Below are 26,174 nucleotides of genomic sequence, written 5' to 3'. Positions count from 1 at the left end.
CATGGGACACAATGCACTTGTAATACGGAGGAACGCCTATTCTGTACGTTTGCGACCGAATAATCCGTCCATCAAAGTATAAATCCGGACCTAAGTGACTTATTCCTTGCATTGCTCTCACTGCTCAGATCCTCTGTTTGTGACCCTTTCACATTAGATTATTCTACTGGGTCACTTATTTGTACAGGAATTGTGAAAAACTGTGAAATGCGTAATCACTGTCTATGGAGTGTCGATAATACTGTTAGCCCCTTACTCTTCTATGGCTTCCCTGTGCCAGACCTGTGGCTGGATTTGTCCATTACCCAGAATGTAACCCTCATACATTTCTGAGGTCGCAACATACACCCTTGAATGGGATGAATGTCAGGTCTGCAGCTTGTAAATGTTTGATGCACCAGTTGTCGACGGGAGAGGCTGGACGGCCATTATGAGCTACAGTGCATTATGCTGTCTATGACCAAGAGAAAAACAATGTTCTGGTGCCTACTTTCACCACCATGACTTAAATAGTATGAGAAGTAGTAGTATAGGAGTACTCTCCTACCTACTCATATGGCTTTGTGAACAGGACCCTAAACATCCAGCTCCTATCAGCAGAAGTGTGCAGAAACTTTTCCTCTTGTAGTAATGATACATGACTATTTCCTGAATATTCCAATTGCATTCCCATTTTAGATGGTTTGGGACCAATTCACAAAGGTTTCTAAGAGGACCTGGAAAAGGACTACAGGAGGGCTGCTTTATGTACTCCAAAATATATTTGTGAACAGGCCCCTTATGTGTGCAAAAGGCAAATAGTCTAGTTAGACAATTGAAACTTCATGTATGTATCATGATATGTTTTAATATCAGAGATGAGCTTTCTTTGGTACCTGCTTCTTAAGAGGTGATTTTTGGCATTGTGATCAGTAGACCTTCCAACATCCTCCTCCTTTTTATGGCGTAAACCGATTTGCTCTCGGCCAAAGCAAATAAAACCTAAATAGAAGCAATTTTGTGACTTTCCTAGATTGTAAGTACTGTATAATGTTGTACAGGTCCTTTAAAGGGCGTTCACTACGTCTAACTTGACAGCTCCCTTAGGAGAAACCACTTCCTCCAGCTCTTTTGGATGTTAACAGGAAAAGAAAAGGTGCCTCTCCATTACATTTATTTGCTTTATGCACCATGGATGGTACCTAAGACCCCTGCATACAACCGGCCACAAGGGCAGCTCAACCGCATCTGTAGTCGCATCATTCCTAGGGTGGAGTTTCTAAATTGCCCAATGGCTCAGGTTTGGATCTGCCACGGCTGTGCTATAATGATCTAATCTGGGCACACCATGGACAGTGCATTGAAATAGTCCATTTTGGCAAGACCTGTGGACCTGATTAAATCTCCTTAGAGTGCCTTCCAAGGAAGCATTGGCAAATCCAATTGGTCTCAGTTTAATGCGCTAACACTACATGCAGTTGGGAGTGAGTCAGTTTAGAAGACAGACATGCTTAGTAGTAAAGTAATCCCTCAGGCAGCTCAATAAAACCACTTGGATAGAGGTCGAACAATACACTCAAACAGCCAATAGCATTACGTGAGAGACAATTGCTCCGCTGGGCTGAGCCAAGATGTGATGCTCAAATAACAAAGCCAGTGGCTGAAAGAAGGTGGTTGAAGAAAGCCAGTGGTTGAATGGGTAGGATATAAAGCACACTCTGTGTATACTATAAGCAAAAGGTCTGCCCGGCAGCTGCACCTTCAAAATCCAAACCTAAAAATTGTAGAAAGGTTTTTTGCCAGTGGTAGCAACAAATTAGTGGTCTTGATCCCCTCAGATATTTTCTTCTTCACTGAAAATCCTTGTCGAGCCATACTCCCATATCTTTCACTGGAAATGTAAGTGGAGTTTCAACGACGAACGCGACCAAGAGAAAGACAATGTCCTGGTGGCTACTATTCACCACCGCGATAACCTCCATCCTGGCTTTGTTCACTGCCAGCCTACTCAATACCACCCACCTGAACACTAGAGAGATTGTTGATCAGTTTAAGGTTCTGAAGTTTCTGAAGTTTTGCTTCTGCTACTTTCAGTGAGTTGCCTCCAAATCGGAATCTTTGCCATCACAGCCAGACTGGGGAACCAAAGGCAGCCCTGGCAAAAATGGCCAAACCAGCCCCATTGCCTTTGTCTCCTTGTGCAATCTCTTTCCTCCTATCCATCCATTCTCCCTCTCTACTCTCTCTCCTCCGCTCTAAAAGATTTCTCTCTTCTTTCCCCTTCATTTTCTCTTCTCTCTCTTGAAGCCTCATATGCCCACTGCAATTAAACCATTAACCTCCAGGAGCTGGGGAAAGTGACACAGGCACCAGGAGTGGCACGGGGCTTTCAAAACCAGCCTCCAAGGTCTTCAGCCCTGTGTGCCATATAGTGATGATCAATTTGTGTTTTGGTGCCTGAGCGTATGGGAGTGTCAAGTGGCTGGAATTTGAAGAAGTCTGGTAAGTAGTTGGGAGGTTTTCATTGGTTGCTTTCCAAATTGTTGCTGATGTTGAAACAGACAGGCAAAAACAAACAAAAAGTGAAAATGACCCTCCCAGCTTGATGATGCATGCATGCGCTAGCATCATGACTCATGTGCATATATGTAGGATGATACTGCGTGTATATGTTCTTTCTTTCAGCGTGTTGGCATATATGCATGCATGTGCACCTACGTAGAACATTGTACATGCACAGTTTTTAATTTACCCTTCAAAGATGGCAGGCACCCATCTTGGAGCAGTAAATTAAAAATAGAAAGTGCATGAAAATGCAGTATGGAGAAAGGAGTGGTCTGATAGCAAAAAAATAGAAACATAATGGCAGAGAGCGATAGTGAGCAGAGAGGGGGGGAGGCAGCAGAGGGGATGGGAATGAAAAATGTGAGAAAAAGACAACTTGGAAGGAGAAGGGTGGGGAAATCAGGGCACTATGGGCCTGAATTTGACGGACTGATTAATCCGTCACAACGGTGATCGATATCCCGTTCACTGAAATCTAAATCCCATTATATATTCTACTGGATTTAGATTTTGGCTGAAGGGATATCTGTCACCGTTGTGATGGAGTAACCCATCCGCCGAGTTCTAAATCAGGCCCTAAATGTGAGAGCAACATGGATAGCGGAGGGGGGAGGGGATATGAGGGGGAAAGCAGCACACAAGACAGCAAGAAAACACATGCACTCCCATGAAGTGCTTAAAAGAAAAGAAAAATCTTGTTTACCGAAGGCAAGCAGTGGAACGATACAAGTCATTTAATTAAAAGGATGGTAAAAAAGCTATGTTTCAAAGGTGGGACAAAGAGAAGAAAAGGAAAGAAATCATCAAGCAAACAAGATTGAGAAGAAAGCCAACCAATGATTAGCAATGCACTGACCCGATGGCCACTGTAACTAGCGGTAGAATAATTCTTTCGATAAAGCTGCCCGTAGGTGAGACCTATAAAGGCCACTTTAATCTAAACTGACGATTTAAAATGCGAGAGGGTTTGGCCTTAGGGCTAGAGCTGCCGAAACGGTTCGAGTCCCAGCATAGCCCTAAAAAAATACCTTATGTAATATAACTGATGCTCACGTAAAAACCTCCAATGCTGCTATAAAAAAACGGCAAATAATATTTTAAAAGCCCTGCGTTTACTGTATCACATTGTTAGTCACACTGTGTTATAGGCTAACATGACACCTAAAGAATGCATTATTTTGCTAGGGCCCCGGATGTCCCATTGGATCCCATCCACCCGCCTGTGCCAGGACCCCGCCCCACCGACTCCATCACCTTGGACTTCCTTCTCCCTATCACCTGCCCGACTGCCTTTAAGTGACGTCAATATCTATGTGTGGTGGGTGGTTAGTGAACTAACTGGAAGGGATTAAAGAGAACAGCCCTTTATTAATGGCATCATTAACCCTGACTCAGCACGGAGAGGCCGGGCGTGCCCCCGCAGAGCCGGTCCCTGTCTCCGGGCCGTGGCGCCACGAGGAGGCTTGCAGTCACTCTGCGCTACCCTAACGAGAGGCATCATTTTTTGTTTCTAATTTGGACAGCCCGGAGCTCGTGGCATGAGCCGGGAGGGGTCCCCAAGCGACGCCATGCAGCTTCAGTTCTGAGAAGGCTGTCGCCCCAAGATTAAATCCACCCGCGCGTGACAAATCTCTTTCTTGCGCGTGAAATCCCCCGAGAGGGCGCTGCCGATCTCTCTGTGCTGTTCGTCTGAGGCGGGGGCGCTGGGCCTTGATGAATGCATGAGGGGCTGGCATGAGTGTTCTCTTTAGCAAGGGCCCCCCTGTCACGGTGGGAACCGGTGCCAGCGAGTAGATTTAGTTTCAAGGCGAAATACGACATTTTATACCCCCTCCCCGGGCCACGAGGCCTCAGTTGTGACCGTAAGACAGTGTTGAAAGGGTATGGTAGCGATAGGGTATTTATGAAGCACTTACTATATTTAAGGGAGCGTTAAACTTTTTTATTCAGCCAGGTGGCACACTACCCTGGAGCAGTGGAAGTGTGGCCTCGTGGGGCCTGGTCAAAGTAAAGGGGCAGAGGTTGAAACCAAGAATTATTCTCTTACATACAATCTCAGTTCAGTGGGTTGAGCACCTGCAGCAGTGCTCTCTCTGGCATATGTGCAGCATTTCACTCCTCCGTCTCGCCCTGCCCAAGAAATGCAACATTTTCTATTCAAAGGCTAAAGGGATTTCTCTCCCTGATCCCCCACCTTCACCAGAGGCGTGGCTTCTCTTATCCAGGTTCCTTCACTTTAACCTTTTAATGCCCCCCTCTGTCATCAGATACTACAATTGGTAATCTTTCTATTCACATCAGAAAGAAGAAAGGCTGAGCCAGCTCCCACTGGGAGTCGAACTGATGACCGACTGATCTGTTCATATTAGAGTAGGGCCAGGCCTAATTTGCAAATGGAAGCTCTCTTTCTGGGGTGGCACAGAGGACAAAAAACGATGGAATTCAGCCCTGAGCAATTGTCAGTGATCAGAGGTCAGTATGTCCTAATTCAGCAGCAACCATTGGCAGACCCTCACCAACCTGTGTACCTAGAAAGTGACCTGTCCTTATCCCAGATGTGCAGGCAGCGAGCGCTGACCCAAAGGATATAGGGGGTCATTACAACATTGGCGGTAAAAGCCGCTTACCGCCGTGCAGAAGACCGCCAATACACCGCGGCGGCGGCAGGAGACCGCCACAGCTATTATGACACACATCACGGAATCCGCCGAAATTCAGACACCCACACAAGTCCGCCACACCAAAGGTCAGCGATAAATATGCGGAAACAAATCCTCCACCTCCACGCCAACAGAAACACGCCCATGCTATTACGACACACAAATCCACGCGGCGGTCTTTCAACCGCGGTATTCCATTGGCGGTACACACCGCCGCGCTCAAAATACACACACAGCTCCAAAACACTGCCACATTTGACAATTCAAAATACACACACCTGATACACATACACACACCACTCCCACACACCCAACACAATATAAAACATACACTCACATCACCCACAAACCCCTACGACCACAAATTAGAGACGAAGGGCAGAGAGAGACAGCACAGAATAGATAACACCATCACACAGAGGTACACTACACCATCACCCACACAACATCCACGCACAAAACACCACATACCACTACACTCACCACACTCATCAACACATACACCACCCCACACATCACACACACCACCCCATGTCACGCCAAAGACACCCCCGCTTCTCCGAGGAGGAGCTCAGGGTCATGGTGGAGGAAATCATCAGGGTAGAGCCACAGCTATTTGGCTCACAGGTACAGTACACATCCATAGCCAGGAAGATGGAGCTATGGCAAAGAATAGTCGACAGGGTCAACGCTGTGGGACAGCACCCAAGAAATAGGGAGGACATCAGGAAGAGGTACGGGGGAAGGTGCGTTCCACGGTCTCCAGGCACAACATCGCGGTACAGCGGACTGGCGGTGGACCCCCACCTCCTCCCCCACAACTAACAACATGGGAGGAGCAAGTCTTGTCCATCTTGCATCCCGAGGGCCTCGGAGGAGTCGTTGGAGGAACGGACACTGGTAAGTCTAATCTTCACTATCATATCCCCCACCCTACCTGCATGCTATCACACACCCCCACCCTCACACCCTCCCCTATCACCCTAACTCCTCACTAATCTACCCATACCACCAGCCACCCATCCCAACCCCAAGACCTGCATGACACAACTAAGCATGGACACCCATCACTAAAGCATGCCCACTGCACAGACCCACAACACCCCCCAACCATCACCACACAAGCCCCCACACAGGAATGCCTGCACTGGGGTTCACGCACACCCAACCATTGCACACCATGAAACTCACACATGCAATAATCATGTACTTATACCCCCGCAGGAACCCGAAGGAACGTCACCACACCAGAGGGTCCAGACAACACCACTCCACCCCCAGAAGAGGCCCACAGTGACGACAGCAGCTCTGCCCTACTGGATCTTGATGACCAGCCCGGACCATCGTGGGCCTCAGGACAGTCGGTTCCCCTTGCCCAGCCACAGCCCAACACCTGGCTTCCACCCTCTGGTAACCCCAGCACAGCACCCACCCAGCGGGCCCATACCTCCCTACCCAGGACAGGTCAATCAGCGGTGTGTCCACCACTACAGGGCACCCAGGCTAACCCACCACCCCAACAACAACAGGGACCTGGGGGCAGTGGTAGTGGGCACACGGTCCAGGGGACGGAGGCACAGGAACACAGGGGAACTGGGAGGGCTGCTGTGCGACAGAGGGAGGACAGGCCAAGGGAACCAACTCTCCACGAGGCCCTATCCTCCATCATGGGAGCATACCACCACTCCCAGGAGACGATGGCAACGGTCCTGGACAAGTTGCAGGAGACCCTGCGTCTGCAGGAGGAGCAGTATTTGGGGTTCAGGGAGGAGCTCAGGACCATCGCCTCCGCCCTGGGCACCATCGTAGGGGTGCTGACGGACATTCAAAAGACCTTGAGGGACTCCGTGGCACTCCAAGGGGCCCCTGACACTAGCCAGGACGATGAAATGCCCACCACCTCCGCCGGCGCTAGTGGACAGGACGCCCCGCCACAGGACCACCACACCAGCACCCCACCCCCTGCAGATGGACAACAACCACGAAAGCGGGCCCTGAGATCCAGGAACAGGACAGAGCAAGATGGCAAGACCCCGCCAGGAAATAAGACTACCCTGATTGTCCCCCCACTGTCCCACTTTGTTACCCTGTCCAGATTGGAACTGCCCCAGCTCCACTTCCAATGACCAGATGTGCAATGTACCTGTGAGACTAATAGACTGGACTCTGCCATGGACATTCTTCCACCATGACCTCTCCCCATTTCACAACCTCCCTACATTTTTATGCACTTCAATAAACACCCTTGAAACCTTAATAATATTGGAGTCAGTCAATGATTGTGATCTTTGTATTGTCACTTACAGTGTTAAAAAAGGTTACCCATTGGAAGGTCAACATACCAATGTCACACATCACAAGTCTTTCAAGGGTGCAAGCTGTTGACACGTAGGTTACCACATTAGTGAAACTGAAATGGAAGGGGACAACTCAGTTAACAAATAGGGAGTGAAATGTAGGTACAGGATAGAGGTAGACGTGTGAAATGTAATATAATGTGAAACATGAAATTGTACTCACCCGTGTCTCATTGAAAATATTGCTGTATGACTGACTCCCTGTTGTCGTTCTCATCTTCCTCAGCTTCCTCCTCATCACTGTCCACAGGCTCCACAGGCTCACCCGCTGCAACAACACCGTCATCTGGATCATCCTCCTGCAGAAAAGGCACCTGGCGTTGCAATGCCAAGTTATGGAGCATGGAGCAGGCGATGATGATGTCGCACACCTTCTTCTTTTGTGAGTAGAATAGGGACCCACCTGTCATATGGGGGCACCTGAACCTGGCCTTCAGGAGGCCGAAGGTCCGCTCGATCACCCTCCTAGTCCGCCCTAGGGCCTCATCGTAGCGTTCCTCTGCCCTGGTCCTGAGATTCCACACTGGGGTCAGTAGCCAGGACAGGTTGGGGTAACCAGAGTCCCCCAATAGCCATACACGGTGCCTCTGGAGTTCACCCATCATATCAGGGATGCTGCTATTCCGCAGGATGTAGGCGTCATGCACTGAGCCAGGGAACATTGCATTTGCCTGCGAGATGTACTGGTCTGCCAAACAGACCATCTGGACATTCATGGAATGATAACTCTTCCTGTTCCTGTACACCTGTTCATTCCTGCGGGGGGGACCAGAGCTACATGGGTCCCATCAATGGCACCTATGACGTTGGGGATATGTCCAAGGGCATAGAAGTCACCTTTCACTGTAGGCAAATCCGCCACCTCAGGGAAAATGATGTATCTCCTTACGTGTTTCACCCGGGCAGACAACACTCTGGACAAGGCGTTGGAAAACATAGGCTGGGACATCCGTGATGCCATGGCCACTGTTGTCTGAAAAGACCCACTTGCAAAGAAATGGAGCACTGACAGCACCTGCACGTCAGGGGGTATTCCAGTCGGATGGCGGATTGGTGACAGCAGGTCTGGCTCCAACTGGGTACATAGTTCCCGGATTGCGGCACGGTCAAACCGGTAGGTCACGATGACATGTCGCTCTTTCATTGTCAACAGGGCCACCAGCGGTCGGTACACTGGCGGATTCCGCCATCTTCCAATATGTCCCAACTGACAGTGCCTAAGAAGGACAACAGCGAAAAAACTGTCAGCATTCCTCCAGGTATGTACCCACAGTCACATACAAGACTAAACCAGACAATTAACCCATCCGGGAAAGGTTTTGAGTGTAGGCCTCGGTATGTGTGACGCAGTAGTAATTGAAGCCATGTGGGCCCCTGAAATGGCGGCTGCCTGACCTCTAAACTGGGACAATGGAATTGTGGGGTAACTGCGCTGCCGTTGGACACCATCGTGGTAGGCGGTCGTAGAGCGCAGCGCAATGCTGCATTGGTTAACATTGGACCCTATGGGCCCCAGGAGCCAATGAACAGGTGCGCTGGCGGTGATGATGCGCACCGCCGCGGACGTCACCGCCGCGGACGTCACCACCATTTTCTATCTCTTCAATCACTAGATACCTGACCTTCGACAGGAGAGGACCTATACTGCTAGTGCTGCTGTGACCTCTGTCTGGAAGCAACGATGGCTGCTGCGTCCTTCACTGCACAGGAGTTGGAGAAACTTGTGGATGGGGTCCTCCCCCAGTATACGCTACTCTACGGTCCTCCAGACCAACAGGTTAGTACACAGGGAGCACGTTGTATGGGCTAGGCCTGGGTGGAGAGGGCTGGGTGGATGAGGGATGGGTACAGCGTACATAGAACAGTCATGCATGGGGATGAATGGGCCACAGGGATAGAGTTGGGCAGGGGCCAATTACAACGACGGTGCAGTAGGTAATGACTGTTCCTCTTTCCTTGTGCATGTCATGTAGGTCAGCGCCCACCAGAAGGGGGACATTTGGCGTGCCATCGCCAAGGAAGTCCGGACCCTGGGGGCCCACCATAGACGGGGCACCCACTGCCGGAAGAGATGGGAGGACATTCGCCGCTGCAGCAAGAAGACGGTGGAGGCTCAGCTGGGAATGGCCTCCCAACGTGGGAGGGGTGCTCGTCGCACCATGACCCCCCTGATGTTCCGGATCCTGGCGGTGGCCTACCCGGAGTTGGATGGGCGCTTAAGGACATCACAGCAGACACAAGGGGGTGAGTACAACCTCATCCTATGGACTTTGCGTGCTGTGGAGCTGTCTGGGTGGGGGTGGTGGGCTGTGGGTGTCCATAGGCCAGGGCGAGTTAGGTAGGCAAGGCCCCTCCGTTATGTAGGCCATGGTGCACTCTACCCCAGCTCAAAAAAAAGGCAAATTGATGTATAGTTGCCCCTTTGCCATCCATGTGGGCAGATGTCTACCATTGCCATGTAGGCCATATCCCAGAAATTGCATGTGCAGAGGGCAGGAGCACGGCGTAATGCAGGGGGCTGCTGCGTTTGTCTTGTCCGCCAACGGTAGCGGTATGCCATGCACTAAAACTCTCTTTCTTCTGTCTCCACCCTTTTTCTGCTCTCCCTGTCCTTCTGTACATCAGCATCAACAGGCGGTGGTACAGTGGCACTGGAGCACGTGGGAGCTGCATCCCACATGGCCATGGAGGGCCACACCACAGACTCTGAATTCGACAGTGGGACGGAGGGCGAGGGGAGCTTCACGTCGGCCACAGGATCACCAACCAGCGACACGGACTCGTCCGCCGATGGGAGCTCCCCTGTGGTGGCGGCACCATCTGTGTGCCCCACTTCTACAGGTACAGCCACCACCTCCCCTACCAGCATCGCCCTCCCAGCAGCCCCTCAGCGTTCGCCCCGTGCCCGCTCACCCAGGAGGGTGGGCATCACCTTCGCCCCAGGCACCTCAGGCCCTGCCCCAGTCACCCCTGCTGCCCTCAGTGAGGAGGCCATTGACCTCCTCAGGTCACTCACTGTTGGGCAGTCTACCATTGTGAATGCCATCCAGGGTGTAGAACGAGAGTTGAAACACGGTAATGCATTCCAGTCATTCTGGTCAGGCTGTCCTTCAGCGAACCCTGCAATCTCTGGCCTCAGCACTGATGGCAGCCATTGTCCCTGTGTCCAGCCTCCCCCCTCCAACTTCCTCTAACCAGACCCAATCCCCTGTACCCCGGCCCATCCCAAGCACACCTACAGACCAGCATGCACACAAGTCAACACACACAAGTAGCTCAAGCAAACATAGGCTCCACACACACCACAGTCACTCACACAAGCATCAGACCCATACAGACACAGCAACATCCACTGTCTCCACTGTGTCCCCCTCCTCCTCTTCTCCCTCCTCCCTCCCAGTCTTGTCTACACACACACCTGCATGCACCACATCTACAGGCACTAGGACTCGCACCAGGACACCCAGCACCACAAGCCGCTCACCTGCACTCACCACCTCCACTGCCATATACACGTCCCCTGTGTCCTCTCCCAGTGTGTCTGTGACGCCCTCTCCAAAAGTACACAAACGCCGGCAATCACTCACCCAACATCCATCCACCTCACAACAGCCTCCAGTACCTGCACCTGCACCGAAAACAGCTAAAGTGACACCTCCTACAACCACCTCCTCTTCCTCCACTCCCAGAGCCCCTCCAGCTATCCATCCCAGTGTACGTCAGAAACTGTCCCTATGTCAAATTGACCTTTTTGCCCCCACCCCCCTCCAATTCATCAGTCCCGTCGTAGCGCCTCAGCCAAAAAGCCTCTAGTACCAGTGGTGCGTGTACCAGGTTTTTGGAGTGCCCCGTCCACCAGGGCAGGCAGTAGGACCCGGAGCCAAGGCACTGTCAGCCCACCCCCTGTAAAGGCTCCGAAATTGGAGAGTGGACGACGGGACCGTCTTAAGACCCCTGGTGGGACAACAAGTGACATGGGATCGAAGGGGATTGGTGAGTCAGCTGTAACTCCAACAAAGGTGGGGAAGGTCCAGAGGAAGTCTGCCCAGCCTGTTGTGAGTGTCACAGCGGAGAAGTGCGCCATCATTTCCGGCGGTCCAGACAAAACCGCCAGCACCGTCATTACTGGTCCAGAGACCACCGCCAGAGTCACAGCCCAGGAGGGCCCAAGTATCGTTACTGGTCAGGAGACCACCGCCACCGCCAGAGTCATAGCCCAGGAGGGCCCAAGTATCGTTACTGGTCAGGAGACCACCGCCACTGCCGGAGTCACAGCCCAGGAGGGCTCAAGTATCGTTACTGGTCAGGAGACCACCGCCGGAGTCACAGCCCAGGAGGGTCCAGAATCCCACAGCCCCGCTGGGCAATGATGGAACGTCAAGCCACACACCAACGTCCAGTGTGGAGTTCGTCATGCCACACACCAACGTCCAGTGTGGAGTTCGTCATGCCACACACCAAAGTCCATTGTGGAGATACGTCATGCCACACACCAATGTCCATTGTGGAGATCGTCATGCCACACACCAATATCCGTACCAGAACCGCCATGGCAAAGAACCGCTGAACAAGGCCAAGACCGCCATGGTGAAGACCGCTGAACAGGGCAAAGACTGCCATGGCAAAGCACCGCTGAACAAGGCCAAGACCGCTATGGTGAAGACCGCTGAACAGGGCAAAGACCGCCATGGCAAAGCACAGCTGAACAGGCCAAAGACTGCCATGGCAAAGCACCGCTGAACAAGGCCAAGACCGCCATGGTGAAGACCGCTAAACAGGGCAAAGACCACCATGGCAAAGCACCGCTGAACAGGCCAAAGACTGCCATGGCAAAGCACCGCTGAACAAGGCCAAGACCGCCATGGTGAAGACGCTGAACAGGGCAAAGACCGTGTGGGTATGAATAGTCCGGCACATCAGGCATCGTTCTCCCATGTGCAGCTGGGACTGTGACAGGACATGTACTTTCACGGGGAGACTCATCCAGTCTGGGCACCAGTCCCACCCATTACCAGTAGAGAACTGCATCTACTTGCGAAGATGTGTCTTTGCACTCCCCAGGATGGCACAGTGGGCAACCCACCCACTGTAGAGACTTGAGAGCTGTGGCTTTGCACTCCCCAGGATGGCACAGTGGGCAACCCACCCACTGAAGTGACTTGAGAGACTGTGGCTTTGCACTCCCCAGGATGTAACAGTGGGCAACCCACCCACTGTAGAGACTTGAGAGACTGTGGCTTTGCACTCCCCAGGATACATCAATGGGCAACCCACCCACTGAAGTGGCTTGAGAGACTGTGGCTTTGCACTCCCCAGGATACATCAATGGTCATGGAGCCCCGTCGTGGATCTGGCTTCGCATTCATCTGGCTGAGGTGCCCCCCCTTCCCTTCCCCCTGAGGTGCCTGTATTATTTCTATCTGATGCCCCGGCAGTGTTCTCTCGGATTTTGGTCAGGTATCTATTGTGGGCGTCGCCCATGCATTTTTGGACTGTTGGTGCACGGACATTGTTGTGTACATATCTGCACTACTTCTTGTATTGTACATTTATTTTTGACAGATTTCGTGATATATATCCGTATATTTTTTAAAGAGTAGTATATTGGCACAATACAAAGTTTGACCGCTATTCGCTTTGTCTTTGCATTCTTCCGGGGGGATTGTGGGTTGTTCATGTGATTTTTGTGAATGCATTGGTGTGTATGTTGTAATATGTGAGGGTGGGGGTGGGGTTATTTGGTGGGTGTCCCCGTAACTTTTGCCTCCCCCCACCCCCGTGTCGTAGGTGCAGTACTCACCGGTATGTTCTGCGCCTACGTCGCTGTTGGTCGTAGATGAGCAGGAATGCAAGGGCAGGTAAGATTTGTAGTTCCGGCTCCATGGTGTCCTCGTGGGATGTGTTGAGGTGAGCGTTTTCCCATAGCAAAAGCTGTTTCCGCCGTATTTTTATCCACGGTGAATCCGCCCCGGAAAAGGTGGCGGATTGGTGTGTTGTGATAGTGTGGGCGGTACATTGTCTTCCGCCTGTCTGTTGGCGCTGTTTGTCTGTACCGCCGTGGCGGGCGGTGTGTTAAAGTGGCTGTCTTAGTTGGCGGTTTCCGCCAGGGTCGTAATTCCCTTTTTTTGTCCGCCGGCCTGTTTGCGGTATTACCGCAGCTTTAACACCGTCCGCCAGGGTTGTAATGACCACCATAATGTCAAGCCTTGGGTCACAGCATGGAATTATTTCATGAGCTCCCTAGAATTTAGTTAGAGCCGTAGAAAGTGTAACCAACAAGCTCAGTAAACCATTGGGAACAGTTATTAACTCTAGGGATGATGTCACTTGCGATATGGTCCATCTGCGCTGGTGACCAGTGGGAGGCAGGGTTCAAAGTCAGGTATCATCCACAGTGCATAAAGTAATTTGATGTACTGGAGAGATGCCTTTCCATTCCATATTGCAGGTGCTCCTGGGGGCTATAAGTGATTATCAGCCTCATATGACATCATTAAGGTACTGATGCCACACTGTTGATGTGTGAAGACCACGGCGATGAGTGTGATCTAATCACGTTTAATTCGTTGCAGCCCTTGATAAAGTTGACCACTGTGTATTACTCCTCCATCTAAAGGACTCTATCAGTGTTGAAGCCATAACTCTACAGTGGCTTGTACCATCCAACACTGTAAAACCATGTTGGCCATCTGTTGGATAACAGGTTGAGTCCCACGGTGAAGTCCTCTTCAAGACAGACTCCACAAGCCTGGAGGCGGAATCGCCCTGAGCAGCACCGGCTCCATGGACATAGCATCCTCCAGCATGCAACAACTGTTGTTCAAGTTCCAAGTCACAGCCAACTTTACCTTTAGCGCCACTATCATCTACAGACCACCAGAACCATGCATCAACTTCACAGGCACAGTCACAGACTTTGTTGCACCACTCGCCCTCAATGCTGGCAATTAAATCCTACTTGGAGGCCTGAATTTCCATCTGAAAGGCTACAGCGTCCCCAACTCTAAAACACTCATCGAAGACCTTAGGTGCCTAGGTCTCACTCAACGAGTAAAGGACCTACCCATGTCGCTGGACACCTTCTGGACCCAATTTTCACTACCTTCGTCAAGATCAAGTTGACAAGCCCACACTAGTCTGCAAGACAGACCACGCCTTCATCAAGTTGAGAGTCCCGGTCCCGATCCAATGCACATGTTTAACCACCAGACCAGCCTGTCAAAACTGGAGTAGCATCACTTACAAGGAATGGAACACTGCTCCCAGCACCCACGGACCCAAACACAGCAAAAGCACCTCCAAATTCATGAAGAATTTTAACAAATGGATCACCTAGTATGTTTATTTCCTTGCAGCCCTCAAACACAGCAATACAGGCCTGTTAGTACTCGGAGGAACTCAGAATGATGAAACACCACAGCAAACAGATGGAGCACAAATGGAGAATGAGCCAGGATAACAAACAGGAGCATGTTCAAATCTGCCCGAGACGCTACCGCCAAATGAGCTGGACCACCAAACGCACCGTTCTGGCAGACTGCATTGATTTCAGCACCAACAGAAGCAAATAAATCTTGATCGTTGTGATGGGTTTCACTTCACCAGCCACTGCCCCAGTCAGTAAACCCCTTTTAGGATCTCCACAACAATCCCTCTCATTTTTTCAGCAAAACATTTTTCACCATTTACAGCAACTTAATCCCAAAACTGGACCAGATAGACCTCACCAAAACGCCTCCTCATCTTATCCAAAGAACCAGTGCTAGCCACATGGCCTGTCATCACCCCAGAAGAAACTGCTACAATGTGTCAATGTGTAGGCATTTACCAGGAAAGGGTGATGTGCGCTGAGCAGAGGGAGAGGAGTAGGGAAGGGTGAAGATGGAACATGAAGCTGTTGAGGGACAAGGTTGTTAAAATAAGGTGGTCAGAGAATGAACAAAGGATAACTATTGAGGTAAGCCCAGAGAAGGTGAGTGAAGAGGCTGGTGGGAGTGGTAGAACAAAAGGGAGAGGTGAGTGGTGGGAGGGAAGAGTGATGTAGACAGAGAGTGTGATGGGAACAGAAGATACTATGGGAAAGAGGAAGAGAAGAGGAAAGAGAAGTGCTCATGTCAGTCACATATAGGGGAGATATTTTGGTTTGAGGCACTGACATGATATGCACATTTCCTCTTTTTCCCTTAAAAATACACGTTGCTCATGAAACTTGCAACCAAATATTGGTTGAGAAACTAGCCACTAAATGAGAAGTTGAGTCCACCCAATCAGGAAACCGATGCCTACTCCAGAGGACTGCAATCCATCAACGCCATGCTCACACCCACTCTGAATGCCTCCACCTCTTCTACGACCTTCGAAGATGCTTGGAAACTGTCCTCTCATTGCTGAAGAAACCCTCTGCAGACCCTTCAACGCTCGCCAACTACAGAGCGATATCCCTGTTACAAGTCCTGACCAAGGCATGGGAGATAATCATCAACAGACACCTCACTGACTACCTTAATGGCCACCAACTCCTCAGTGTGGTTTCAGATCAAGCCACAGCATAGAAACTCCCCAGATCGCCTCCGCGGATGACACTGGCATGACTCTGGGCAGAGGAGACACAGCACGCCTCATCTTCCTGGACCTTCTCCACATCATTTGACATGGTCTCCCACCCTACCTCATCTAATGCCTACATAACATCGGAATCAAAGTACACACACTGTGATGGATCTGCTCCTTCCTGACTGCAAGGACCCAGTCATTTAGCCTGGCACTTTACACTTCAGACGCTCATGAGCTAATCTGTGGAATTTTGCAAAGAACCTTCCTGAACCCAACTTTCTTCAATGCATACATGATCCCTGTAGCCAGCATCATCCACTCTCACAGCACCAATGTCCTCTCCTTTGCCAACAACTAATTCTCGACCTCACTGACAAGATGCCCAATACCCGGATCAAGTTCAATGTTGTATGACTGAGATCGCCCATTGAATGAAGACCACTCTGGTATTGGTTAAATATGTTTTTTTAAACAAATGCACCTGGAAACAGGCCATGGAATAAATACATATATGCACATATGTGCTAATTAATATAGTATATTTATTATTATTGTTGACGAAAAGGGGGGGGCATCAAGAGCCATTCAAGGCTTCGCCTCTCACGAGTCATCGTCCCTCCTCACACTCAATAAACCCAATAAGTAGAATCTATCACTCAGCACACCCACCGCTATAATATTTATGGTTATTGTATAGTGAAGGGTACTGTTGTTTTGGTTGATGATTTCTTTGTTTGTTTTTGTGGCATTACTTGGTTGATTGGTGTTGGATTTTTACTGGCCTGCATGTTTTGTGATTTTAGAGTTGCTTTTTCCACCTGGAGATTAGTCAAACAACTCCCTCTTAAATACAGAACTCTGATCACACGTCCAACTCTGCCAGAATATTCAATTATACAGATACCTGGTTACCTAACCAGAGGTTGATTTATTTTCTTCCTGCTATGATGCTATTCTTAGCTTGCAGCACTAGATACAAATAACACAGCCATGGCCACAGGATTTGATTTTTCTAAAGTGAAAAGACTTACCAAGCTTCACAAATACAATCCCTGATACAGCCTGGTCAGGAGCAGTGCAAGTTCAGATTATAGAAAGAGCAGCAGTGATGGCTTTCTTGTGGCAGCATGGCAAAGCATGCTCCATCCGTGCAACATGTGCTGCTGCTGTCCAGCCTACCTTCAATCCCCCCAGGTGCCCACACAAGGCTGAGCCTGCTCATATAATTAGATGGAACTTAATACACAGACACCATGCTTCGGAGTGCCTGTGACTGCATACATCATCAACCATAGAGTTCTCTCTTTAGGTTACATGAGTAGATAGAAATGGACTATAGTGCTGCTATAACCCTTCTGATCGTAAACTGATAGCATAGTGGGCTAAAGCACGTACTGCTGAGCTATTCCTACAATCTGTGACTTCACAAGATGACATCATGCTACTTAACCTTTCATTTCTGACACAAGAGTGGGGCAGCAAACAATTTAGAAAACATTTGTATCTGCCATCGATATAATCATTTTGAGCTGCTAGGCGTCCCTGGTCTGGATAAACAATACATTTATTTGAGCTTCAAGTGAGTGTGATATTTTGGAGCATTTTGAAAGGTGGAGTGCATAACTCACCAAGATCACTAACTGTTATTAGCTATCCATTAATTCACAGGTGTGGACGTGGAGTGTCCTTTCATCAGAAGTACTGCAAACCCATTGACACAGTTCTCACAGGTGTGGTGCTAAAGGGTGGTGAACTAAAAAAGAAATTCTAGAATTTTGACTAGAGGAAATGGTGATGAAGGTAGAGAGATGCAAAATTGAGAGTGATTTAAGGGGAAAGTCAGGACAGAAAAGATGAGGGTAAAAATAGGGTTTAAGAAAGGTAAGACAAAACAATGGTCAGAGATGAACTAAGAGTAAAGGAGATGATGTGAGATATGGATGAAGGAGGATGAAAGAGGAGTCAAGAAGGAGCAGGACTAAAAGTAAAGGAGTGAGTAGAAGAGAAGAGAAGAAGTGTAATGGAGAGGGTTCATTAGAGACGAGTAGGACGGTGATAAGGGTTATAAAGTAGGGGAAGTGATGAGGATGATGTGAGATGTGGATCAAAGAGGGTGAAGGAGGAGTTTGAGGAAGTAAGAGGAAGGAGCAGGAGAATGATGAGCAGAGTGGGTGAGGCAATGTGGAGGCGTTTACCAGGAAGGGGCGATGTGCGTTGAGTAGAGGGAGCGGAGCAGTGAAGGGTGAAGATGGAACATGAAGCTGTTTAGGGACCAAGGGTGATGCAAAATAAGGTGGTCAGAGAATGAACAAAGGATAAATATTGTGGTAGGGCCCACAGAAGTTGGGTGAAGAGGCTGGGTGAGAGTGGTAGAACAAAATGGAGAGGTGAGTGATGGGTGGGAAGACTGATATAAACAAAGAGTGTGATGGGAACAGAAGAGACTATGGGAAAGAGGAAAAGAACAGGAAAGAGAAGTGCTCACGTCAGTCACATATTAGGGGAGATATTTTGGTTTGAGGCACTGACATGATATGTACATTGCCTCTTTTTTCCCCTAAAAATACACTGTTCATGAAACTCCCAACCAAATATTGGTTGAGAAACCAGCCATCAAATGAGAAGTCCATTCATCAACCTCAGGAGCTGTCCCCTTGGCACAGTGGGCAGCTATAGGTTGATTCTGGGAGAAACTGGCCGACATTTGATGTTTGGTCATTTCTGCTCAGGTGTCCAACTTTTATTGCCCCTCAAATTATTATCATGCTTACTTAAATTTAATGTACAGTAGTAGGCTCTACCCACAGCTTTGAAAAGTTCCACAGCTCCTTTCTATCTATTTAAAATATACACAGATCGCAGGTTTTTGCAGCTCTTGTGCATACTCATGGGCACGCTCTGTATGATCCAGGCCTTGGTGTTGCGACTGCGCAAAATGTTGAGAACTGCGAGTGAAGAACACGTGCATGCCAAACCGAAGTCTGGTTATGCACATCTGTACACCCACACACATACACCAACTTGTATAGTACCAAGTTTCTCTTACATACACACAATGATTACCCTGTATACAGCTGTAGTGAAGGGGAGGCTGACAAATGGGGGTGAGGTCAAGGGAGTCGAGGGTGACTTGGAGAGAGATATTGAAGCACAGAGAGGGGAAGGGGATCAGTAGGAGGGTTTGGGGAATCGGGAGAAGGGTAAGGCATGGAGGGAGAGGGAGGACGGAGGGGTGAAAGGCTAGTTTTGGTTCCAAGCGGCCCCATGAACCAGCCTCCACTCTCCACTCTCCAGACCCTGGGAGATCTTTCTGTAGACATGCGGCCATAGACATGGCGGCGGTGCTGCAGCACCAGTCTGCAGTATGCAGATCAGTGGCTGGGGCTGAGGATCTGAACTCCCAAAGTAACAGCAAATGGGCAGATTGTGTCTTCATGGCCCTGACATGCAGAGCTCTGAAGAAGTGGGCCTTTAAGTAGGCCTCACAGTTCTGCCTATCACCATGGCCCTCCAGCTGCAGACCTGGCACCCCATGTGGAGTGTGGTAGACAGTGCAAAACCGAGGTCATGCGCAGTCTTTCATGCTGTCGTGAGGTTTGGAAGGTGCCAATCATCAGAAAGGTTACCAGAGCTGTGAGGGAGAAAGACCAAGATGGAGGTAGCAGGAGAGAGCCTGATGGAGACAGAGTGATAGGGATTCATCAGAGGTATGGAAAAATGCTCGAAATGCTGTGTTAGTGTGTACACGTGCGTGTCTTTATTGTAGTGCACAACATAGCTTCTTCCTGTGTGGTTTCCTAATGGTGTGTGAGGTGGCCTCTTCAATGCATTGCTCAATTATGTTACTTGTAAACCATAGGTTGGGTTTTCAGAAGGTTGCATCTAGTGGGTTCCACTTTTCTTGTGATTCAAGGAAGGACGTTATGGTGTAATGCTGCTCGGTACAGGTTCTTTCAGCCTTTGTCTGGTTTGTTGCTAACATATAAAGGAGCTCACAATCTGAGTTGGTGTGCAGAAATATTTACAGGTTTTGCAGTTTTTTCTTGCATGATAATATATAATAAGTGCCTCCACCTTCTCCACCTTATATATATGTCCTTCAAACTGTTCTAATAATATTTTGTGCTTCACAGCGGGGTGTCGAACTTAGAAGTTTCATTCCAGTAAATTAGTTTCCATGGTTATCATCAACATAGCCAACATATCAATATATCATTCTATCAAAGGAATTTAGGGCACATACTGTCACTTGCTTTCGCCCCCTTGGTCCAATCACTCTATCAAAGGTAGCTTACTAGGTGTTAGTCTACCACGGTAGGCCTGAGGATCGTCATCGCTCCCTAGCGGTGATGTAGAAGGCAGGTGATGTGGTTTAGGGGCTGTGCTGTCCACTCTAGAGCTTCGAGAGCGAGTTCCAGATTGTCTAGCATTTGAAGCAACGCAGCAAGAAAACTTGCTCTGCAGCATCTGGAGAGAGCAGGAATGCACCATATTTCCTAAGATACAGCGCATTCCTCCTCTCCCTTTGTGCTGCCTTGCACCAAAGGTTTAGCATCCTTAGTAAATTGTGAAGGCACCAAAATCCATGGGTGGATGCGTGGGAATGCCAACACAGGATAAAGCAAGGCAGCGGTTTGTGTTGCCTGGCGTTACTCTGGATTTACTAAGGCACCCAAGGTGGCTTTGCATGGCTTAGTAAATCTCACTTAAGCACTTTCGTGACGGTATGGAAATGCAAGGCCTTAGTAAATCTGGGACCAAGTCTCTAATCCCAGCTTCTGTACTTTCCTGAAAACTGTTTAATTCTGGTAAAATCTCTTAATCTCCCTCTGCCTATAATTGTCAATAGGTATAAAATGTAATGCAATTGTAAAATTATGAAATATAAACTGTAACAGTTGTAAAATGCAATCAGGTAAATCCACAATTGATGCAGTTGCTGCCCATAAAGATTGGCACTATTAAAACATTAATACATTCACACACCTGCTCTAGGGTTGCAGGTGGTCTGCAGTGAAGTGGCATAGGATCAGTGAGTCACTGTGACTTCACAAGCCTGTGATAAGCCCTATAAAAGTCCCCTGTTTTGAACCATGCTCGGAGAACCCAGGCACAAAGCCATCATATAGCTCCTGTAAGGTGAAGTCCTAGGCAGGGCCCACTTCTAGGCCTAGATTGCAGAGGACCTGCACACCCTGTCTCACCCACCTGTGTGTTTAGCCCCATTAGTGCTAACCAGTACAGTGTCACCCTCTTAGTACTTACACAGTGTTCAGCACCTCCAAGACCCTCCAACCTATCTCCATTTCTGTGCATCCTGTACCATGAACATCCTATGGGCTGTCACCAGCACTTGCTAATGGATCCACACCGAAGCGGCCAAAACCTTGCATTGTGCACACTGTCCTGGGGTCCTGAGAATCTGGGGCTCCCTCTGTAAGAGCCACCTCCAGGATCTGAGAACAAAAGAGAGACCAGGGCATAGCCTGGTCGTAAGATTGGTGGGAGGGAGGGTGTGAGCTTCAGATTTTCCAACAGCCAGGCTGGCACATAATGTTAAAATACATTAAACAACAAGCAGGGTGCATGAGAGGGGGCCTAAGGGGCAGTTGAAAGGTAACGAAATGGGGATTGGTAGGAGTACCAAGAGAGAAAACACAATGGGGCATTATTATGAAAAGTGGCGCATCACGTCATGATGCACCACTTTTCTTGCGCCCCACTGCACCCCACTGGTGTCACCATGTGTGCACCATATTTATGATACGGTGCACCATGGTGCATGTTAAGGAACTAGTGTTATGAAATGTGACGCTAGTTTGGAGCTTTGCAGGATTACAGCCAAAAATATTGACGCTAATAAAAGTGAAAGGAGGCCCATTGAAAACAGTAGGAGCGTCATTTTAACGTGTGCCTTAGGCAGGCCTTAAAAATGGCGCAAAAAACGGTGCAGTGCAATCTCCTAAATTCCACTGGACCATTTTACTGGGCCTCCTAACACCGGAACGCCTCCCTTGCATACATTATGCCTGGTCCAGGCATAATGTGGCGCAAGGGTTTAAAATGTGATGCAATGCATGCATTGCGCCACTTTGTAAATATGGTGCAGTGTTTTTGACAACCTAAAGCCACATTAGCGTAAAACAAATGACGCTAATGTGGCTCAATGGGCTCATAAAAATGTCCCAATATTTGGTAAGATAACCAACATTTTTGAGGACTCTCAAAACAGAGAGGGAGAGAGGGTGTTTGTGCGTTTTTAAATGTGTATATGTAAAAATTCCTGGTGAAATCCGATAAACATCTTGCCATACCTGTCTGAAAGCACCTGTACCCAACTATTTATCAGAAAGTACATTAGGGGGTATATCACCCCAAACAACGCTCCCGAAGCTACGCCACTGAAGAAGAATCTTCTTTGCCTATCCAGGTGTGGTAGAAGATCACATGTCAGGACAGGAATGGAATCCAAGTTCAGGTTTAAAAACTGTCACTTTTAATAAATACTTCTCAGTGCAGCACAATAACATGACATATTGATGTCAAAACCTCTGCATGTTAACGAAATACACTTTTTTGAATTTTGAAGATAATTTATCATATTTTAAGTGATGTTTGGAGTGATTTTCTTGGCAAACTTTTTCAGGGCTCAGCTTGTACACAAGCTCTAGGAGCCAAGCCTGGGCTCAGCTCTGACTCACCTTGCCCTGTTAGTTTGCTGGCTCCCCCATATCCATATTAACCAACTTTACTCTCAGAACAATGTATTTCTCACAGATTAGTTTATCTTGCATTTCTTTTTCATTTAAGGTGTCTGCAATTATATTTTACATGCAGTTATTGCCATAGTCAGGGCCACTGGGATTATGTGGCAGAAAGAACCTATGTGACAGGACTGACTAAATTATGCGGGAGTGAAAAGCTAATTATGCTGCATAATGTGACACTTTTTGTGATGGTTTTACTTCATTATATTACCATTTATACACATCCTAACACTGTATGAGCAAAGGCTTCACCTCATTTGTACCAATTTAATGCTCACTGTGAGATGAAGGCTACCAACCTTCATTGGTGCACACCCAGTGCTGCAAGCAGGTAAAAGGCCTATATATTCACCCAATCACCCCCAAGCATCTTCAGTAGAAGGGAAATGCAACATGCACTTTACAGTGCAACTGGGCCTGTAGCACCTGCAGAACACTTTGCTAAAGGCAACAGTTAACTGAAATGAGAAGAGAGGATGGACATCGAGGGTGGGGCCATTAAATAAAATCATTTCTAGAACCTGATGACAGAATCTAACTTTCTTCATTAAAGAATCTGTTTACATGCCTTAAGGAATGAATGGCACTAAGAAAATCTAAAAATATTATTAACATTGGTATTTTGTCATAAATATGTATGTAACAGTTCCTTGGCACTCACAAGAGTTAGCAAGGGGTTTTGAAATGCCAATATAATTGAATGTAACAGGCTTGCTCATTTATATTTAAGGGAAACCTGCACAACCTTTCCTTTGTGGTAGTTTAATGTGTGACAAGTTGCTACTGTGATGTGTGAAAGATATGCTAATGCAGCCATTTGTTCCAGTTTATCTGTACCTACCAAGTCTTTAGTTGGCACCTTGGAAGTGGGCTGAAGAGAGTGCGAGACCCGCAGGGGGCACATGAAGCACTTAAAACAAGCATTTGCAATCCAAATTGGAGCTATTGTTGTAAATTCCTAACAGGACTTTTCTTGCCACGTAAACTAATAATGAAAAGTAAAACAGTTTCACATATGTGAGCCGATGGTTGCCATAAGCACGAAGGAGACACAGAAAAGGAACCAGAAGTTTGCTCACAGTGAAACTTATTGGCAAAAGTGCAATTACCCATGTTACTGGCAAAAGTGCAATTATCCATGTAACAGGGTCGATGTCATGCAAAGCGCTCGACTTCTGCCCAGAGAAATCGCGCTGCACAGGAATGAAAAGATAAAGTAGTCCAGAAACGAGCTGAAAACACAGGGCCTCATGTGTTTTCAGTAGTTTACTGGTGCACTCGAAGAGGGCTAAACACCGAAAAGGCATGACGTATGCATGCCTTTCACAAATGGAATCAATCGATTTTTAAAAGCAAGCCCACAAACTAATGAAAGTGACGGCGTGACATGGATGTGGTTAGAAGCCCACAGAGAAATTACAACATGGTCCACAGAGCTTGAGGGAGCTCGATCCTAAAAAGCACAGAGTCCTTTACTTATAAAGGCCTTTGAATGACCTGTGAGGTGCTAGAGTTCAGCACACAGATCAGATAAGGATCCTCTGAGTCATGGAATCTGCAGCAGCCCAGGCGACAGGACAGGAGGCGGTTGGGGCGGGAGAACTGAAGCACTTGTAGAGCAATAGGCATTGCATGCTTGGATTCAGGAAAATAGCCGTGATGTATTTAAGTCAGCAGCCCATTTAAACTTCATTTGTTTTTCAGTCCCTATGCTTTTAATACACTGAACAACCAATGGAGTTTAGATAGGACCTGCAGTGCTGCATCTTGCCAAACTTTATGGTCGTTTGTCCCCCTCACCCCTTTCCTCCGCCTTTGTCCCCTGTGTCCCCCCACCTTCAAAATCTGGGGGGGGGGATAAATCCCTCACACTTCCTACGCCCATGTTTGGTGGGGCCTCTTTTGAGCTTCCGATACAAGAAGCCGCTCGTAATTAGAAAGATAGACACATTAGGGAAAGTGAGAAGACAGTATTTGTAGCCACCTTGTGCTATTTCTGTATTAGCTCTTTAAGGAGGGACAAGTGTTCTGTTTTATGAAAACTTGTTCTCACTGGAGAGCAGACTCAGCTAATGCGTGGGGTGTGGTCTGAGGCAAAACGTGCTGACGCCCTGGCTTCCCTTCCCTAGGTGGGGGGTGCTTCCCAGGGGCATAGCTTCAAAAGGAAGGGGGGGTGGTATTGCAACCCCCCATATATATTTTTTCTGGTAAATTGTTGGGTGCAGTTATTTTGAGTAGGATATGGTGAGGTGTCTATGGATTTTATCAGCACTTTTTTGCATACACATACACACAAAAACACACACACACATACGCTCCCTGATTTGAAAGTCTATATTCAATCTTTTTTTTTTACAAAGTGTGAATTGTTTTAACTTCATACCTCTAGCAATAAGCATTCCTCTCCTTTTTTCACTTCCCCGTTAGTCCCTCTCAAGCGCGCTGATTGTCGTATATGTACTTTAACATTTTATTGTCAGAATATCTGAAGTTCACACCCCCCCACGTCCCAATCTTAGTGACCAACTACGCCCCTGTGGAGGGCCTCTGCTGCAGCGTGTACATTGCACTGCTTTGTGTTATGAAACAGCACTATCTGTTACCAGGCACTAGCCTCCCAGGGTGACGTATCGCCTCCACCTGCACTAGACGGTTAGGACCTGATTACGAGTTCGGCAGATGGGATGAGTCGTCCGCTGACCTTCCGACGGGAAGGCTGCTGCCATACAGACTACCTCCCCGCTGGGCCCATTACGACTTTCCCATTGGATGGAAACCAAGAAGGAACCAGTCCCCTTGCAGTGCTCATTGTCTGCACAGCAGACAGTGAGCATTGCAAGGGTGCTGGGCAGGAGGCATGGGCAATGCAGGGGCCCCACATATGGCTCCCTGCACCTCTTCTCCGCCAGTCTTTCATAGCGGTGAAACTGCCATGAAACTGCTGACAGAGAACCAGGTCGTAATCAGCAGGGCGGTGCTGATTTTAGTGCTGCCCTGGCTGATTCCGAGCTCTGCCACCATCAGCCCATCAGGATCAAAGATCCGAACAGAGACGGCTATAGTTTGGAGGAGCTGCCTGCCAACCTCGTAATGTGGCGGTTGGACTGCCACAATCGCGGCGGTCTGACAGCCACCACGAGTGTGGCGGTCCTCAAACCGCCCCACTCATAATCAGTCCCTTAGTCTTTACACGTCCAATTCTACTCAAATAGAAACAGATGTAGATACAACAAAAGAAACATGGCTTTTTTTCTCTGCTTTTTCCGTGAAGTTTTAAGATGTCTTTGGACTTT

The sequence above is a fragment of the Pleurodeles waltl genome, chromosome 2_2 (genome assembly GCF_031143425.1).
Source record: "Pleurodeles waltl isolate 20211129_DDA chromosome 2_2, aPleWal1.hap1.20221129, whole genome shotgun sequence".
Lineage (NCBI taxonomy): Eukaryota > Metazoa > Chordata > Amphibia > Caudata > Salamandridae > Pleurodeles > Pleurodeles waltl.
Note: the sequence above shows the minus strand (reverse complement) of the source record.